Raw genomic sequence first — 10,103 nt, forward strand, 5'->3', positions numbered from 1 at the left:
ATGTTAGTAATTTTATAACTATTAAAAACACATTAGGTACAATAAACTAAATATATTTAAGGTATACATTTTAAGAATTTTGACATTTATATACTCACAAAGCCATCCAATCAAGATAATGAACATATCCATTCCCCCAAAAGTTCTGACATCATAGATTAGGATACATTTTCTAGAATTATAAGCTTGATTTTAAAGTACTTATCAGTCCCTTATCATGCATTCAACTCTGTCTCAGACACTGAGACAACACTTAACAATATCATGTGTCTTGTTGGCTTATGTGGGTCCTGAGAACATTGAGAACGCCAAATACATCACTGATTCACCTGAAGCTCCAGGCAAAGTGGGAGAGAAGTCAGCAATACCTCTGACTTTTCATAAGGTCCATGCAATCTGCTTACCAAAATGGGTTAGGAACACAGTGCTAGAAATTTAAATTGAGGATAATGCAGTCATCTGTACTTTCCTTAAATAAAGCACCTCCCAGAATGTCTAGGAGATGGGACATTCAAATAGTATACATTAGGCTACATTATTCATTAATCTGCAAAATATTGAATATTAATATGTTCCATATTGTTTTTAGGTACTAGATCTCACCTTCTTGGAGTTTACAAACAAGTCTCTTTGGGTGTGATCTAAATGCTGACAAACATTATCATTTTAAGGTGGATAATGATGAAAATGAGCACCAGCTATCATCAAGAACAGTCAGTTTAGCAGCTATGGCAAAGAATGAATCACATGCTGTTGAAGCAGAGGCAAGGAATTATGAAAGCAGTCCAATTAAACAATGGCAACTTTGAAAATGTCTGTACAGCCAACAGTTTCCCTTGGTGGCTTTGAAATGACAACACCTGTGGTCTTAAGGTTGAAGTGCAGTTTAGGGCCTGTGCATATTAGTGGACAGCAATTAGTAGCTACGGAGGAAGATGCACAGTCAGAAGATGAAGAGAAGGAGGATGTAAAACTCTTAAGTGTATCTGGAAAGCCATTTGCTCCTGGAAGTGGTAGCAAGTTTCCCCAGAAAAAAGTAAAACTTGCTACTGATGAAGATGATAATGAGGAGTAACCTGAGAAGAAACTCCAGTGATAAAACCTATACAAGATACTCCAACCAAAACTATATAAAAATCAAACCAGAATGGAAAAGACTCAAAACCACCAATGACAAGGTCAAAAGGCCAAGAATCCTTCATAAAACAGGAAAAAAACTCCTTAAACACCAAAGGACCTCTTTGTAGAAGACATTAAAACAAAAACACTAGTAAGTATAGGAAAAGGTGGCTCTCATCCCAAAGTGGAAGCCAAATTTGTCAATTATGTGAAGAATTGCTTCTGGATGACTGATCGGGAAGCTAGTAAAGATCTCTGACAGTGGAAGAAGTCTCTTTAAGGAGATATTTTAAATGGATTGTTAAAAATTGCAGTCTTTGTGTGAACAAGGAGGAGTCTCCATTCTCATATCCGACAAAGTGGACTTCAAACCAAAGTTAGTCAGAAGGGATAAAGAAGGACATGTCACACTGCTTCAGGGAATCATACACCAACAAGACATAACAATCATAAATATGTATGCCACAAACAATGGAGCATCTATGTACATGGAACAAACCCTTCTCAATTTCAAAAATCAAATAGACCATGACACAATAATACTGGGTGACTTTAACACACCTCTCTCACCATTAGATAGATCTTTCAAACAAAAACTAAGCAAAGAAGATATAGAACTAAATAATACAATCAATGATTTAGACTTATTGAACGTATATAGAGTATTTTATCCATCATCAAGTGAATACACTTCCTTCTCAACAGCACATGAACCCTTCTCTAAAATAGACCATATGTTAGGCCTCAAAGCAACTCTCAGCAAATACAAAAAAAAAAAATAAATAAATAGAAATACTACCCTGTATTCTATCACATAACAGTATGAAACTGGAAATTGACAATAAAATAAAAAACAGAAGCTACTCCAACACCCAGAGACTAAATAGCATGGTATTGAAAGATGAATGGATAGCAGGAGAAATCAGGGAGGAAATAAAAAAAATACTTAGAGGTAAATAAGAACATCAATAGAAAATATCAAAATCTCTGGGATACCTTGAAGGCAATGCTAAGAGGAAAGTTCGTTGCATCAAGCTCATATGTTAAAAGAATAAAAAGTCAACAAATAAATGGCCTAACATTACATCTCAAAGTCCTAGGAAAGGAAGAACAAATCAACACCAAAAGCTGTAGAAGATAGGAAATAATTAAAATCAGAATTGAAATCAATGAAATTGAATTAAAAGGAACGATTGAAAAAATTGATAAAACAAAAAGTTGGTTCTTGGAAAAAATAAATAAAATTGATAAACCCTTAGCTACACTAATGAAGAGAGAGAGAAAGAGAGAAAACCCAAACAAATTACTAAAATTTGTGATGAAAAAGTAAATATCACAACAGACACTAATGAAATACAGAAGATAATTAGAAATTATTTTGAAAATTTATACTCCAATAAAGTAGAAAATCTCAAAGACATTGACAAATTTAGAGTCATGTGATCTACCTAAACTGAAGCAGGAAGACACAGGCAATTTAAACAGATCAATTTCAAGCAATGAAATAGAAGACACCATCAAAAACCTACCAACAAAGAAAAACCCAGGAGAGACAAATTCTTAGTGGAGTTCTATAAGATTTTCAAAGAAGAATTAACACCAATACCCCTCAAAATATTTGATGAAATAGAAAAGTAGGGAACACTTCCAACTCATTCTGTGAGGTTAGTATCACCCTGATATCACCCAGACAAAGACACATCAAGGAAAGAAAACTTCAGACCAATATCCCTGATGAACAGAGATGTAAAAATTCACAATAAAATTCTGGCAAATCACGTACAAAAACATATTTAGGAGATAGTGCACCATGATCAAGTGGGGATCAACCCAGGAATGCAAGTTTGTTTCAACATACAGAAATCAATAAACGTAATACATCATTAGACTTAAAGACAAGAAATATGATTATCTCAATAGATGCAGAAAAATCATTTGACAAAATACAGCACCTATTTATGTTCAAAACATTAGAAAAACTAGGGGTAGTAGGAACATACCTCAACATCATAAAAGCCATATATGCTAAACTCAAAGCCAATATCATTCTAAATGGAGAAAAATTGAAAGCATTCCCTCTAAAAATGGGAACAAAACAGGGATGCCCTCTTTCACCACTTCTGTTCTACATGGTCCCTGAAACTCTAACCAGTGCAATCAGACAGACAAAAGAAATTACATGGGTACAAATAGGAAAAGAACTCAAACCATCACTTTTTGACAGTGACATGATTCTATATTTAGAAGATCCAAAAAATTCCACCAGAAAATTTCTAGAGCTAATAAATCAATTCAGCAAAGTAACAGGACATAAAATCAATACCCATAAATCAAATGCATTCCTATACATAAGCAATGAATCCACTGCAAGAGAAATTAGGAAAACTACCCCCTTCACAATAGCCTCAAAAAAAAAAAAAAAATACTTTGGAATCAATCTAACAAAAGAAGAGAAAGACCTCTACAATGAGAACTACAGAATACTGAAGAAAGAAATTGAAGAACTTGGAAGATGGGAAATTCTCCCTGCTCTTGGATAGGCAGAATTAATATTGTCAAAATGACTATAATACCAAAAGTGTTACACAGATTTAATGAAATTCCCATTAAAATCCCAATAACATTCTTCATAGAACTAGAAAAAGCAATCATGAAATTCATGTGGAACAATATGAGACCCAGAATAGCCAAAGCAATCCTTAGCAAGAAGAATGAAGCAGGAGGCATCAAAATACCAGACTTAAACTATCCTACAGAGCAATAGTAACAAAAATGTCATGATATTTGGCACCAAAATAGACATGTAAACCAATGGTACAAAATAGACACAGAGACAAACCCACATAAATATGGTTATCTCATACTAGACAAAAGCGCCAAAAACATACATTAGAGAAAAGATAGCCTATTCAACAAACGGTGCTGGGAAAACTGGAAATCCATATGTTAAAAAAAAATGAAATTAATCATCTATCTCTCACTCTGCACAAAAATCAACTAAAAGTGGATCAAAGACTTAGGCACTAGAACAGAGACCCTGACCCTAACAGAGGGAAATTGTAGGACCAAATCTTCATTATGTCAACTTAGGACCTGACTTCCTTAATAAGACTCCTAAAGTGCAAGAAGAAAAATTAAGAATCAATAAATGGGATGGACTCAAACTAAAAAGCTTCTTCTCAGCAAGGAAAAATCAATAATGTGAAGAGAGAGCCTACAGAATGGGAGGAAATCTTTACCTTACTCACCTCAGATACAGCACTAATCTCCAGGATATATAAAGAACTCAAAAAACACCAAAAAAAAAAAAAAAACCCAATCAATAAATGGGCTAAGGAACTGAAGAGACACTTCACAGAAGAAGAAATACAATTGATTGACAAATTACAAAAAAAAGTTCATCATCTCTTGCAATTAGCAAAATGCAAATCAAAACTGCTCTAAGATTTCATCTCACTCCATCAGAATGGCAGCTATCAAGAGAATACAAGCACTAATAAGTGTTGGCAAGTATGTGGGAGGAAAGGTACAATCATACATTGCTGGTGGGACTCCAGATTAGTGCACACTATGGAAAACATCATAAAGATTCCTCAGAAAATTTGGAATGGAACCACCAGTTGACCCAGCTATCCCACTCCTCAGTTTATAACCAAAGAACTTAAAATCAGCACACTACAGTGACTCAGCCACATCATTGTTTATAGCAGCTCAATTCACAATAGCTAAACTATGGAACCAACCTAAATGCCCTTCAACAGATGAACAGATAAAGAAAATGTGGTACATATACACAATGGAATATTATTCAGCCTCAAAAAAGAATGAAATTCTGTCATTTGCAGGTAAATAGATGGAACTAGTGAATATCATGCTAAGTGAAATAAGCCAATCCCCAAAAACCAAAGACCAAATGTTTTCTCTGATAGAAAGATGCTGATCCATACTTGGGAGTGGGTGGGGAAGAATGAAGGAATTTATGATTGTGCAGAGGGAAGTGAGGGGAGGGGTGGGGCAGTGGAGATGGGAAGGACCATAGAATGAGACAGACATTATTACCCTTTATACATGTACGATTACCCTACTGGTGTGACTCAGCACCATGTTCAGCCAGTGGAATGAGAAGTTGTGCTCCATTTGTATACAATGTGTCAAAAAGCATTCTACTGTCCTGTATAACCAATTCGAACAAATTTTAAAAAATGGGAAAAAATCGCAGTCTTATTTCAGTTCTTTAACAGTTGATATCTGGCTGTCCTTTTTATAACGCAAAGTGAGAACTTTTCCTACCGTGTTTGACAAATGTCCAATTTCCATTGCCATAAATGTTTTGTCCAAAATGCCTTTTTAGTTTTTAAAGTTAGAACTCCACCCTTTGCTTGGTTTTTATACATGTATGGGAGGTTATGATAGGACACATCGTAGTAGTGGTAGTCAGACATGGAAAGAGTGAGGAGATAAAAATATACATGTGTAATGAACTCAGTATTTTAATGAAGTGGGAGACAAAAATAAAAATCAAGTAATCATACATAAATATATGATTAAGTTTTGAAAGATATGCTCTGAAACAAACAAAAAAAACAAAGGTCTCTTAGAACCTATTACAAATATATCTCATTTGGACAGGAGATACTTCAGATAAGATTTGGAAAAAAATGAGAATATGAATAAATGGGAAAAAATTCAGAAGAAAATAAAGAAGACGAGGCATTTATAATTGAGTGACATTTACAAAAGTCCTATGCCAGGTATTCTGTGCTCCAACAGTGGAAGGAAGACAAGGTAGCTGGGATGTAAACAAGAACAAATGAGAGTCGGGGAGGAAAGGGAGACTTACAGGACCTCACAGGTCATGGTCAGGATTTTATTCTTAAACCCAGGAACAATGGAAAGTCACCAAAGGGTTCTAAGTAGTAGAATGAATATGATCATTGCTGCACTTTGAACAGATGACTCATCTGCTGTGCAGACCAGACTAAGGATCCAGGTTAAAGCATAAAGCTGGCTGGAAAACTCCTGCAGGAAAGAAGAGACACTTGGATGGGGGGTGCCGGTGCCAGGAGGTGATGTGGGAGGAGTCAGGAGGATGAGGAGGCAAGCTTGACAGGATGTGGCAGAGTTAGATATGATGTGTCAGGGAGAGGGAGGTATGGATAATGACTCCTGGGAGACTGACTAATCCAAGAAGGTGCGTGGTGGTGCCGTTCAGGGAGATAAAGATCAAAACTGCCCAAGGCTTTCCTGGGCTTTTAGGATAAAAACAGGGTCCATGACCATGACACCCAGTGCATGTTTTCACCTCTCTCCGCCTGTCCTACCTCAGCTCATGTCCCTCTGCTCCTGCTCACAGGGCTTCAGTCATACAGGTGAGGCTTCAACTTTTTGAAGAAGCCAAGTTCTCCTCACCATGAGGATATTCACTCATTCAGTACTTTCAACTCATAATTTTAATTGGCTGAGATGGTACACTACAATCTGTGGGAACATGGACTATGTCCACTCTGTTTATCACTATGTGCTCAATGTTGAGCAGAAATACTGCAATCAAAATTCAATTATTTACTTTTTAAAATTTATTTTACTTGATACATAAATAAGCATTTAATGATATAACTATTATCATTACTATTATCTAGTGAGGAAAACTGTATAGCTACTGGGCTAGCAAAAAAGACACTTGGAATAAATATGCAGGTATGTCTAAATCTTAGTTATGACTATGTTTGTTGATTTAAATAGCTTCAGATTTTTCCTTCTCCATTGGCATTGAAAAACTACTGAAGAATTTGAAGTTACAGGCTGATTCTTATGTCTAAGGAAGACACCTCTAGTGCTATGTGGCTCATAGTTTGGAAGCGACTCTTGGAGAATACAAAGACCATTGGAAGATTAATACAGTGGTCCTGTGAGCAGGACAAGGGTTTCAGAGGAGCAATTGGTAGTGATAATAAAAGGTGTATAAAATGAATGTGAGAATGTTTCATACTTACAGAGTTTACTTACCAATTAGAAGGGAAGGTTCTTAGGAGAAAATACTTAGGATAATTCACAAGTTTCTGTCTCAGGTAACCATAAAAAATGATTGTGCTATATAAACTGAGACAGAAAATTGAAACACAGAAAAATGTTTTGAAAGAGAGAGAATGAGTTTATGTGGAAGTCTCTTAAATTAAACATTGAAAAGGGCATTTCTTGGAGTTGTCTCATAGGTAACTAAATCCTCCTCCAAAAGGAGATGTAGACTAGCTATAGAGTCTGGAGTTTGTAATATGGGGATTATACTGGTGTCCATGGAAGATCTCCCAATAAAAGTTAATTATAAAATGAAAAGAGAAAATAATAAAGTTTAGAATCTTTGGAGGCAAAAACATTCAGGGGAAGTCAGAACAAGGAACATTTAAAGAAATTGTGGTATATATATACAATGGAAATTACTCAGTCATAAAGAATAATAAAATTATGACATTTGCAGGCAAATGGATGAAATTGGAGAATATCATGCTAAGTGAGATAAACCAATCTCAAAAAACCAAAGGACGAATGATCTCGCTGAAGATACATAATGGGGGGTGGGAGGGAGGCAAGAATGGAGGAAGGAGGAACTGTATAGAGGGAAAAGAGGGGTGGGAGGGGTGGGGGGAAGGAAAAAAAGAATGAATTAAACACCATTACCCTGTGTAAATGTATGATTACACAAATGGTATGCCTCTACTTCGTGTACAAACAGAGAAACAAGATATACATCATTTGTTTACAATAAAAATAAATAAAAAAAAAATAAAATTGAAAACCATAGTAAAACAGAATAAAAGTTGATGTGAGAGAAAATATGACACATAAATCAAAAGAGCAGGAAACTTTAAGTAGAATGGAGGCATCTCAGGTGACAATTACTTTGGAGTGGTCAAGTAATGAGGCAGAGCACACTACATTAATGCATATTTTATACCTTTACTTCCTATGGGAATATTATCCATTCCCTTCCTAAATCAGGCATACCTGGCCATATGACTTGCTTTGGTTCATAAAAACGACACTGGGAATGATGTATATCATTCCCAAGAAGAAGCTTCAAGAGTTTAAACCTCAGTTCTCCCGAGTTCTCTTTCCCTGTGACCAGGATAGTCAGAAATGGCGGAGACAAGGATGATTCTATAAGTTCTAGTTAAAGAATTCAGACACCCTTGAGCAAAACTATAACCAATGAAAGATGATCATACAGTTGAGGAAAAAATCAAGTGTGATAATATGGCACTGAGATTTGGGGTTAATAATCATTACTGCTTGGCAACCCAATGTATTATTACAGATGCAGGAAGAATGAGAAAATAAAACAGGAAGTTCCACTAAGTACAACAGATAGTCCCCAAGTTACGATGATTTATCATTTTTGTAATGGTATAAAAAGTAATACGTATTCAGTAGAAACAGCATGTTGACTTTTGAATTTTAATCATTTCCTGGGCTAGTGATATGTGGAACAAAACTCTGTTGAGGCACTGAGCAGTGGCAGCAAGCTTCCAGTCCCCAGTCACACAATCACAAGTTAAACAATCGGCACTCTAGTATACTGGGTTGCTAAGCTATGGTGTTTGGTAGGTTGTACACAGTAAATGGACTTTTAACATATGGCATTTTCGACTTATGATGGGTTTACTAGAATGCAATCCCATCATAAGTTGAGGAACATCTGTATCTTAAATGAAAAAACAGGGGTCAAGAAATCTCGGGAAATCAAGATAATATTCACAGAGAAGATGGCATTTGATGTCGTATTGGTCAGGATCCAACCAGGAAACAGAACCTACTTTAAGTACTTAGAACTGAAGGAATGCAATGCAAAGAGCTGATTGAATAAGTATTAAAAGAACTAAAGAATCAACTAGGTGAATGTGAAGCACCCAGAAACTGACAAAGAAAGGAAGTCACTACCAACCCTGGTTGGAGAGAATGAGAAAGCAAAGATGCGGTGTAACCAGAGACCAGAGACTGGAGTCACCTGACAAAAGCTAGACCCACTGCAGACCTATTCAGCAGAACCTGGAGACTCAGACAGGGTCTGGCCACTTCTAGACACTTCCCCAAATGGAGAGGCAGAGGGGGCCACACAGAGGTTTCCCCTTCCCCACTGAACCTCCCAGGGGCAGAACCAACCCAATGTCAGCTGACCTGTAAGCATGAGAAACACAACCTACAGTGATGGACAGCATGCCTCCTACTTCTCCAACATGGAACAGAGCAGGGCAAGGGCATGGGATGGATCTGAGAGTAAACAGTTCCAAGACTGGCACAGGCCAAAGTCTGAAGGCAGAAAGTGACAGATTAGGTAGAAAGAAACTTGATTTTTCATTAAGGTATAAGAGTTTTAGTATAAAAGGAATTTAGCTCTGTGTTCAGTGGGACTCAAGCTGGAGCACATAAGGAAAAAGGAATGCTGATGGAACTAGACAAGTGAGCAGGGGCCAGATCATGAAGGGTCATGTGTGCCATGCTTGAAACCTACTCTGTAAAGGGATCTTATAACCAGAATTACGTCTTGAAAAGATAATTATGTCATTGCTGTAGATGGCAGAATGGAGGAAGAAAAGAATAGCTCATAGCCACTTTGCCTAAGCATTATGAAGTAAAGCAGAAGTGGCTCTAATATAACTATAAACTTAATAAAAACTGGCATTTTGGTAAAGAAGATTCTAAACCAGTGAAGCTAGTAAGACGCTGGTTTTGTCAGACAATATTTTATAGATATTCAGAATATTTTCAATTTAATAAGTTCTTTAGAATGGGGGGAATAGGGAAACGAGGCTTTCAGAAAAAAAAATAGTTGAAAAATGGAGGTATTTCATTTAGATATAAGGAGAAAAGAAAAAATGGTTATGTTTTACTTAAAATGTCAGATTATCTTTATAAGAACAGGCTACCTAAAATCCATGATCTGAGGGGAAAATTATCCAGTTAGGCACCAAAATAAAAGTAGGACAAAC

General features: G+C 36.3%; 1 pseudogene across 1 annotated transcript; it reads left to right on the plus strand.

Moving 5' to 3' along the window:
• The first annotated feature begins 217 nt into the window (after window positions 1-217).
• LOC306663431 (nucleophosmin-like) lies at window positions 218-1,399 on the plus strand (annotated as a pseudogene). Its single transcript has 2 exons — window positions 218-346; window positions 597-1,399. The product of its transcript is annotated as a nucleophosmin-like (transcript).
• Window positions 1,400-10,103: the final 8,704 nt, after the last annotated feature.

This window comes from Sciurus vulgaris (genome assembly GCF_902686455.1).
Source record: "Sciurus vulgaris genome assembly, chromosome: 6".
NCBI classification, from domain to species: domain Eukaryota; kingdom Metazoa; phylum Chordata; class Mammalia; order Rodentia; family Sciuridae; genus Sciurus; species Sciurus vulgaris.